The sequence below is a fragment of the Quercus suber genome, unplaced genomic scaffold (assembly GCF_002906115.3).
Source record: "Quercus suber isolate HL8 unplaced genomic scaffold, Cork oak 2.0 scaffold_474, whole genome shotgun sequence".
NCBI lineage: Eukaryota > Viridiplantae > Streptophyta > Magnoliopsida > Fagales > Fagaceae > Quercus > Quercus suber.
Window position 1 is genome coordinate 126,163 of NW_027069925.1, and position 11,286 is coordinate 137,448.

Genomic DNA, 11,286 nt, shown 5'->3' on the forward strand with positions numbered 1-11,286 from the left:
TNGAATTTTACTTAGGAGTGAATTAGTGTTCAGAAATTAAATATGTAAGAAATAAATGAATAGATGTGAGGAGCTAAATAAATGTATGTTACAAATTAATAAAGTGTGAAAAGGGAGTTAAAGGGCTGTATTTGGAGTATACATACTTATTTGTAACTAAGAGGGAAATAATTCTCTTCTTTTTATTCTTTCTCCCTTCAATATTTTATTGTGAATGTTTGAGTTTTTTTTTAAATTTTAAATTATATATATATTTTTTTATTTCCCTTAAATCTATAACCACACATTATCACCAGCCCTCAAGGCCTCAAATCAGATTCAAAATCATATTTAAATTTTACTCCTCAGTTTTCTTTCCACACTTATTCAGTAATACAGTAGACATCATCTCAACCGCTCCTTCTCAAATCTCAAGTTTTTCTCCTTCTCAAGATAATTTTTTGATAGTCTTCCTTGACATTTTATTCTAGTTAAAGCTCAAGGCACAAATTTCTTAGGGCAATTCTTACATGCTTCGGAAGCAATGCTCCCTCCTCTCAGATGAGGGGTGGGCCCCTGGTGGGACCCACGCGTGGGGCTCACCCCTCATGTGAGAGAAGAGAGCATTGCTCCTGGAGCACCTAAGTTTTTTCCGATTTCTTATACATATCATCCTGTAGAAGTATCTCTTTTATTTTATTTTCACCCACAAATATGAAAATTTTCTCCAATTTAACTTTAGTGCAAATCTAAGAAGTTTGTTCCATTTTATTCCAATTTTTCTTCTTATTCTTCTTCAGATTCAAGAACTAGTTTAACTGTAGTTATTCTCGGTTTTCTGGTTGAACTTGCAGTTTCCGATTTTTCTTCCATTTTCGGTTTTTAATGATAACCAGACCGAATTTGTATCCGATTCTCGATTGAACCAATTGAACCGACCAATCCGGTCCAGTTTTTAAAGCCATCTGAAATTGTTAACACAATTATCTCTTTAATTTTCTTGACTTACCAAAGAAAACTTTGATAATTGGGGTTTCTAACGGAAAGATTCACCCATATTCCATAATGCATAGAAAATAATGGGGAAAGAGTATGTATAGTTACAAGATCAAAAAAACCTTTGACTCCAAATCACAAATAGTCCTTGCAAATGGCTTAAAAGAATGATTAGCGAGCTCAAATGTTGATTTATAAGGTTTTTGATGAAACCACGTTCGAGAAAGTTGTAAATGTAATTGTCTAATCAAGCGTGAGAGATCTTCATAATTCTCAAAGATGCTGATCAATAATGTGACGAAACTTCACCTTTAAAGGTTTATAAGTAAGTTTGAACCTTTACACATGAAAGAATATGAATTAGTTTCATATTATTTTTGAAGAGTGATGAGACCATAAAAATTATTAAGGTCGTCCATCTTAATGGATGACCATTGTGTCATTAGTAGGCCATCAAAGAAAGATGAGCAACCACTCAACACATTCAATCACGACCATCAAAGGTCTTAAACTCTTATCAAAACAACGAACGTTGCAATTAGGGTAATAATCACCCTCATTATGTACAATAGCTACCTGAGTCACCTATAAAAGGGACAATTTATCTCACTTGCTAAGGTACGTAAAAAAAACTAAAAAACATCATCTATATACAAAATATATGAGCTAATACTGACTCAAGCATTGGAGGCTCCCCCACCGGGCACAACCCGATGGTCTCTTTGATTAGCTTTCTTATTCTTGTAGATCTTGAAAGCCTGTCAGAAACACTGAATTGGACGAGTGACCCAATTGATGATTTTTGGCATCATCAGTTTGGCACCATTTGTGGGGATTCAAGATTAGCCATTAAGCTCTTCCTACAACAAATGGTCACTCAACTCAATCGAAGGTTATGAATAACAAGATATTGGACTATTAGTATCTTAAGGATGATACCAATTGATCATCGCTTTACTCTGCACATTCCCATTTCTTCGACCACTTTTGCAATCTAAGATTGGGCTGAGATGGAGGAGATAAAGAGGTCTCAAATCCTATGGCCTATACCTTGACTACTGAAGCAAAGAAACAAAGCACACATTTTTGGGTCTTATGGTGGAGAGGAGACCAAATGGATGGTTCGTTCATTATAAGGCATAGACTGAACACTAGACGACCACAAAATTCGAGCGACCTCGACAAACCTCAAGGGTATGGCCTGGTTCAAAGAACACTATCACACACTATGGTCTAAACTCTGAAGGTTAGATTTACGCATTTTCCCCTTTTCTACTCTCTAAGTATTTGCAAATAATATTTGAGTTTATTTCATGCTACACTATTCTAAAAAGACACATGTGGGTGAAGGAAATAAGAATTAACAAAATAAATTACTATAATACTTTTCCATCTTTTATGCCACATTGGAAAATGACATTTTAAAAAGACACATGACATTATAATTCCCAAGTTCTATGTTAAGCATTGATGGAAAATGCCATAATTTAATTAGAAAAGCATGAATTCATGGTATTAAATATATATAGTCTAGGGATGTTTCCGTCACATTGGTTGTGTGTGTCTAGTGTCCGCTGTTTATAACTCCAGTCTATAACTATAACAGTTAGGCCTTTTTGTAGTTGTACTCTGGTTAGTAATGTATTATAAACCTGTTTTAAAACACTAATAATACTGTTTTCGTGTGTGTTCTAATAAATATTACTGTTTACTCTCTCTCTCTCTCTCTATATATATATATATATAGTCTAGAGATATTTCAAGAAAGATATCCAATTTTATACCAGCTTTGGAATAGCCTTGATTGTTGTCAAGCCAAAATTTAAGATTCCAATATTGGGTTTGAATAATTGTACAACTATGAGGCTTTATAGTTGCAGCCTACACACGTTCAAATATTAAAAGGATTAGTCACTGGCAAACTTTTTTTTTTTAGTAAACAGTAATACTTATTAGAATACACACAAAAATAGTAATATTAGCGTTTTAAACTGGGTTTATAATACATTACATAACCAGAGTACAACTACAAAAGGGTCTATAGTCACTGGCAAACTTTATTACCTTGATATCCTAATTATGACTTTTTATATCACTAATTTTCTTTCCTAATGCATCTTGATAAGATTGGAAATAAGGAAGTCAAATATTATTGCGCAAGATAAGGAAGTCAAATATTATGAAATATGGAGCCGAAACTTTTTGTTATCTTACCAAAGTTATATCATAATTTTAGACATTAAAGAGGCTAAAGTCAAATTTTACTGTTTTACCATATTTAGAAATGCTAAGTTTGGATATAAGAGAAAGTCCAACAAGCCCAGCCAAACCTGATTAGAATTAGGTAGCTGGAAGCTGGGAATAATGAAAATTTTGATTTTTTGCAACATGTGCTTTTTTTGAAAACTATCATGTTAAGCTTAAAAAATCCAAAATAAAGAAAGCTTTAGAAATAAAATGCAAGAATGGCCTATTCGGTCTTGCAAAGATAATAATTTTCAAAGTGAATGCAAGGTGGATCTAAGGATGAAAGACCTAAAGAATTACAAAATTCAGTCATTACAGAGGCATGACAATTGTTAAAGCAAAAATCATTTTAAAATGTTATGAGATTTTATATATTGAAACATTCCATCATAGAGAATGAACAATCTACTGTTCAAAATTTCCCATGTATAAATACGTGTTGCTTTGACTTTGAGAATAGAGCGTGAAAATTGTTCCATTTACACATGAATTCTACAACATAGTTTCATGAAAACTTTAGTGATCTCTATATGTTTGAGCATCATACTTTCATAAATTGAGCCATTATTCAGTATGAATTAAATTCCATTTTCTTTGTATTATGCGCATACATATTTGTGTTATGCAAACACACTAGGGTATATTGAGCTAAAGACTATGTTATGGATGCATCAACCGTCCATAAGCCACAAAAAAATTTATACATTTGTGGTTAATAACATTTATGAATTTCTTACTTGACAATGTTGCTCCAAGTCTAACACTTTGCACAGTATAAGTACTAGACTATTCACTAGTGTAATTATACTATTTTGATTGTATCTATATTCTTAAGCCTATAAGTTTTAGAATGAGATCTTGTCAAAAAGAAATAGCCAAGAAAGAGATAAAAAAATCTTAAGTGGAAAAGGGGAATACAACCAAAGATTGTGAAAATTCCTTTGACATCACAAATGGCGAATCAAGTCCTGTACATAACACCACTAAGGCACGGGAGAATGCATAAGTGGTTGAATCTGGACTCTACACGTGGAGCAGCTGTGAGGCAATGGAGAGTAGGTGATGGCTAAGAGATTTTTTCTTGGTTAGTGCTGAAGGTGTGATTGCCTTGGGAAGAAAGTAAGATTTACACCTGACATGGTACTCAAGCACTCACAAAAGGGACATAGTGATCTTCTAATGTCAAAGACTATGAGAACACCCCTTATTGGTTGAGTGCACCATGAGTCACCTTAGGAACACATGTACCAATCACAGTACTCCTGATGTCCCTTTCAATGTCCAAGACTTGTCTTCTAAGTAGTGGCAAAGCTACCTACCACGGGTCCTAGTGCCACGTTGGCACAGTTCTTATCCCTTAGTCAGCAAATAGCATCATAGCTATAAAAAGATATCAAGAGAGAGAGTATGATGATTTGACACATGTCCTTGTATCTAGCCATGTTCCTTAGAGTATAAAAGGAATATGCAGCTGAACTTCTAGGGCAAGAACCCAAGACACCAACCAAATATTTTGAGATGAAAGTAGAGTGTTGGTAAGAGAGAAAGACAACTTCATTGTAAACTAATCTCTTTGCCCATACATAATACAAGCTGAGCCAAGCAAGAATGTTTTGTTCTTGCTTAAATCATGGTTTTTTTTATCCCTTCTCTAGGGTTTTCCATGTACATCTTGTGTTATTTTCTTAATCTCTTCTTCTTATTATTTAAATGCGTGTCTTTTTCATGTCCTACCATCGTTTTCTTTATTTCTTGTTTGAGTGTCATGTCAAAGCTTGCATCTTCTTGAGCTCATGTAAATGTACTGTTAGATAACTTATTTCACTCACATAAATAAGCTCAAATCTAACTTGCACATGCAAGCCCTAGTTGCTTTGAAGCCAATATCAACCCAACAAAGAAGAGCTCATTGAAAAGGAATCAGCTTGGAAGGATACCAAAAGTCCCACACACACATCCAAATCACTTGTCGTGTGGGCAAAGTGGTTCCAAGCCAAGCATGCATGTTCTAAATTCCTTGCAAAGGTGGGCCTGTATATTCAATTTCTAAAAAATCTCCAAGGCCGATAGGTAATTAAGACCTCTCTCTCTCTTTTTAACTTTCTAAGACTTAATTATCAAGTGTAACTTATATAGCTTACGTTTAAGGCATTTCATAAATTACCAATTAAATACAAAATTAATCTTTGGCATCATCACTCTAAATACCATAATAATATAGAGTCCACATCTTCTGTCTCACCCTCTCTATTCCACTTTATGCTCCACAAATAAAAACTTGCAATGTGTCCACCAATTTAATTAAGTTTTAACTTTATGTTTTTTTTTTTTTTTTTTTACCCATAAAAATAAAATAAAAAACCCAAAACGTCCCCTACTAACACCGATCCTCCACCACAACCACCAACAACCTTTGTTGGCATCAACTACACTACTGTCCACCACCACCAGGCCCACACAAACCACACCACCTGATTCAACAGAACCATACATTTCTCTTGACTCTCTCTATTAACTCCTCTCTTCTATGTCTCACTTTTTCCCCCAGACATGCACCTTTATGAACCATACCAAGTCAAAAACAATTCGCTGATTTGGATTAAAAGTCAGAAACCATGCTTGCTATTGTGATTTAAAACATAAGAATGAAAAAAGAAAAATAGTCAGTGTCATAAAGATTGAAGATGAAGCAAAAAGAAACATAAAGATTGAAAATAACTTTTTGATTTGAGCCTTTGGTCTCCTCTGTCATGGGTGGCCATTGATGTTGTCAACGATCCATTCCTAGTGGCACTGGCAAAGGTTGCTTGTGGTGGCTGGTAGGGGTGGAGGTGGAGGATTGGTGGTGGGGGCTGGGATTGTTTGGTTTTATTTATTTATTTATTTATTTTTAATTTTAGGAAACTAAGGTAAGAAAAGGCTGAAAATAATATTTGATTTTAATAAGTGTTCATATGACAAGTTTTTATTGGTAGAGTATAGAGTAGAGCAAGAAAAATGGGACAAAATATTTGGACTCGTATATATATATATATATATATCTACCCTCATATAGATTTAATAGAACGTGTAGGAGGGGTTTAGCCAATTGGATGAATTATCTGAAACGCCATTGATGGACTACCAAGTTTAATTGTTATCTTGTGACGAAGGTCAACTAAGCAGAAAATAGCCTTATAAAGATTGCCAAATGTGAGTCTAGCAAAGAAGAAATTTGTAAAAATAATGAGAAACCTGTCAAGAATAAAAGTATCCAAAATAATCGATGGTCTCTACTTTACACATCATATAATATTTCTCTATGATTCATATAGAGCACTTTTTGTAAAATGACATCAATTATTGTGCAACATGCAATTGCCTATTTGTATATTGTCATTCCTAACAAAATGCAGCTAGCTCTATCGAAGTGAGTTGTCTTGAATGACCATGGTCAAAGCACTTCCATAAAAAATAAGATTTAGCCCAAAGAAAGGAAAATACAAGTTCAAACCATGATAGGCCATTTCTATGGTCGTTGTCAAACAAGAATTGCACCTTTCATGTTTGCACAGGGAGCAACAATATGGCCTTGTCTTTCCGTCTTCAAAAGATTGAAGCAAAAAAGATCTAGGCCTTAGATGTTAAGCTTAAAAAATCTTAAATAACAAAAGCTTGTCAAGAAGATCTCAACAATGAAGAAATCGAGGTATGTGGCAAAATAATGTCGTCATCTAAGGTAACTCATTTATTTCTTTCTTTTTTGATATTCGTTTGCATATAATTAGCGATGCAAGTGATTATCTTATTAATAATGAGTACATATCAAGCTTGCGTAAATAATCAATAAATAAAAAAAAGGTATATAGTTTTTTGGGTTTGCAAAATTCAGGAAATTTTCAGAAAACCCATTAAATACATAAAGTACAACAATTGTGATGAATGTTATACCTCAATATTTAAGATTATCAATATTCTTGGAACAATGACGATTAAAATTAATTGTCAAAAAGTCCAGTTTTGAATGAATTAAAGGGGAGGAACAAGAGGCAACGTATTACATTACGTTAATTATTCTCTTGATAATGTTTATGCACTATGATTAGTAACTGTGTAACTCTTACCTCCTAGCAAATTGCAGCTAACTACTCACATGAAATATTATTGTCACAAAACTTATATTTTAGATACTATAAAATGTATACCCAGTGAGATTTCAAGCAAAAATGTATGTACTTCTAGATGAATTACAATAGAGGTAAAAACTCTATGATTACAAGAAAGTAATAGGCCCATTAGAATTTTGGCCTAATAAGAAAAAGGCCCAACTAGACCATTGGAAACTTATTACTCATGTATGAATTGTTCTAAAATTCTCATTTAAATTTTGGCAAGCCTATGTGTTACCTAATGTAGATAACAACATGGCCTAAAGAATGTCCAAAATGACATAGCGTCAAGGAATCTTTCCAGCAACAAATGATACAAACTCCCCAAGTGCGAGTATAAATTATACGAAGAGCAAAATGATACAAACTCCCCAAGTGAGAGTATAAATCATTCGACAAGCAAAATGATATAGATTCCCATAATGGAAGTATAAATCATATGACAACCAAAATGATACAAATTCCCAAGTAGGAGTATAAATCATACAAAATTATACAAATTCCCAAATGGGAATATAAATCATACGACTAGCAAAATGATGCAAATTCCCCAAGTAGGAGTATAAATCATATGACTAGGAAAATGATAAAAAAATCCCTAAGCGAGAGTATAAATCATACGGCTAGCAAAATAATACAAATTCCCCACGTGGGAGTACAAATCATATGACTAGAAAAATGATTCAAATTCCCCAAGCGGAAGTATAAATCATACGACGAGCAAAATGATACAAATTCCCCAAGCGGGAGTATAAATTATACTACAAGCACAAATTCCCCAAGTGAGAGTATAAATCATTTGACGAGAAAAGTGATACAAATTGTCCCAACAAGAATATAAATCATATGATGAGTGAAAGTCCTTCCACAAAATGTAAACACTCGACAAACAACAACTGGAAAACATCAAGTCTTCTCCAAAGCTCCATCGTTAAAACAGCCAAGGTAAAATAAACAATTTAGCATTAAAAGTTAATTTTTGTGAAAAAGTGAAATTAATTTATTCTTCGTGAAAGAATAAAATTGTGCAATCAACGGATGATAAAAATTCTTCACATAAGAATATAAATCATGGAAGAATAAGATCATATCTATTTCTTTAATTTATATTTTATCGTATGTATTGAGTTTTATAAATGCCACTATAGGAAATGGATCTATAATGGCATTTTAAAACGCTGGTAAAGCCCATTTAAAAAAAAAAAAAAAAGGCTTATAGCAGCATTTTATAAATTCCACTATAAGTCTATAGTTATGGTACAATAGTGATGTTCAAAATTGCCACTATAAAAAACGCCACTATAGGCTAAAGGGACCTATAGTGGCATATTTAGGACTTCTAGTGTCGTTTCATGAGTGCCACTATAAAAAACGCCACTATAGCCTAATGGGACCTATAGTGGCATTTTTAGGACTTTTAGTGGTGTTTCACGAACGCCACTATAGACCCAATTTTTTGTAATGCGTTAATCCAATCAAAGTGAACCCACTTTGATACCACTTGTTACTTAGGTCAATTAAGTAGATTTAGGTTAAACAATAATATATCATATCATGCACAACGGAAAAATAAAGAACACAAGAGATATGATAACCCAGGAAAACTAATGAAACAATTTAGTTTCAAGGTAAAAAACCTGAAGATGATTTAACCTAAACAGTCCACAAGGTAACAATTCACTAATTGAATGGAAGTTTTTACAAATTATTTAATCTTAAATCTAATGCTACCTCTTGTAGTAGTTACTCATGTGACCACACACAACTTTGAATCCACAGACTCTTCTATTCTGAATCTGCTGCACATAAACACCCTTGTTTGTGACTTTGAGAGCCCACTCAAAACTTTAAATCATCAGCTATGTATGATCTTGTTGCATCAACTTCAGATCTGCCGGTTTTATAGATGTGTAAATGGAATTCCGGTGGTGACTTTGAAAGGAGAAGGCACAACACCTTTTAGAGCTCAAAAGAGAAGCTCCAAAGTCATAATAAAATGTGCCTTAGGGTTTCCTTTAAACACTAGGAGAATTAGATATGAAACTCTAATCACTTAATGCACTTAATGAGCTATTGGGTTTTAATTAAATTCTGCAGATCCATGTCTTGATCGGTTGAGCCTTTTTCTTGATTGGTTGAACTTGGCATGTTTTGAATTCCTGAACTTGCAGCTTCCTTATTTTTATATTCTAACTTTTAGCACCTTAAGCATTGTCTAATCATATATAGAGACTTAGGAATCTATATCTAGGCAAGTTTGTGTTCATGATTTGCCAATTGTTCTAAACTTTTAGAACATAACACCATCAACTACTCTCTTTCCTTGTCCCATGGAAGGTATACTCTAGTTTTTTGAGAACAAGACTATTTTAGTCACTGCTGCCACAGGTTTTCTAGCAAAAGGTTCTCTCTCTCTTCACAATAAGTGTCAGGGTCATATTTTCTATATAATTGGCTAATTCTTTTACAAAACTCACTTTACTTGTAATTAGGTAAATCTAAGTTGGGTTTAATGTATCAAGTAATATGTTGTTCAAACTATAAGGTTGAATTTATTCAACTATGTGTTGGCTTTATTCCGTACCAAATTTGCTTGTAATTCAGTATTTAGAAACCTTGTATTTAGGTGGGAATAATGTAAGGGTTGTGTATGAGAGAGTGTGAAGAATTGATCAAGTATGTGCAATCAAAAGGTAACTCTCGACTAACTCGCGAGTGGTGACTCGCCAGAATGTGTCATGCATGTGGAGCATGTAGGAAGTTGAAGGGTTAAGACAGTTGGATCACTATAGGACAAAAATTACAGACTGACCTTTCTATTATCTGGCGACTGGAACTCGTGACTCATCTCAGTTGCGAGTGACTCGCTAGTGCACCCTGTTTTACTGAAAAATGACTTTTCACATTCCTTCTCATACCCTACTATAAATACCCTTATACCCATGAAATGTAAAGAGCTTCCAAAGAGAATTTTGAGAGATAAACCCCAGAGAACAACAAGATTGATTCATTCACAATATTATACATTTGATTCTCCAAATTCCTCTACTCTCATATTCTCCATTGTCATACCCATGAGAGGATCTTAAGCCATATCTTTACCTCACCACATTCAGAGCAGTGAGAAGGTTCTTGGTGTTTGAGAAGCAATTCATTTTGGTTGATGCAATGGGCTAATTGCGAGATCCAGTAAGCTAGAGAAGACAAGGTTAGGCGTAATCCTGTCGGAACAAGAAGCTTGGAGGGCTTAGGTGCATCGAGTAGATTAGCCTTAGAGGGTCTATTGCTATTCATGTATCCCAAATGATTTTCTAGTAGATCATTTTACCGCTTGAAGGGCAGCAGAGAGGTTTTTCGTCGAGTTCTTCGGTTTCCTCTTTCATAATATGTACCAGTGTTATCTTGCGTTTACTTCTCTCTATCCCTTACTCTTTACTTTTAATTACGGCCCTGTTGTGATTAAATTATGGCTTAGAGTAGTTTGCATATTTGGGTATAGCTTATATTTATCATTCCGCACATATATTGTTTGAATATAAGCTTGTTTTGGAATATTTGAATTTGGGGGTCTAAACATTCACCAGTGTTTTATACACTAAGTGAGCTTTCAATTGATATCAAAACGAGTACACTTTGACAGATTTATATATCCTTAGTGTGATCTTAGACCCCTTATAGCTATGGATGAAGCTATGGAAAAGGTCATGTTGAATTGTGGTACAAATGTTTGTTATAATGACTCTATGAGTATTTTTAAAGATTGTCCTAACAATGAACTCCTAGAGTTATTAAAAACAAAGAAACATGCTAGAATGTTTGTTCATATGCTAAAGTATCTTGAACACAAGAACCATGTCTTACACAATAGTTTATGTGAGTCAAATTCATTGACTGACAAAGTTGATCACCTTAAAAA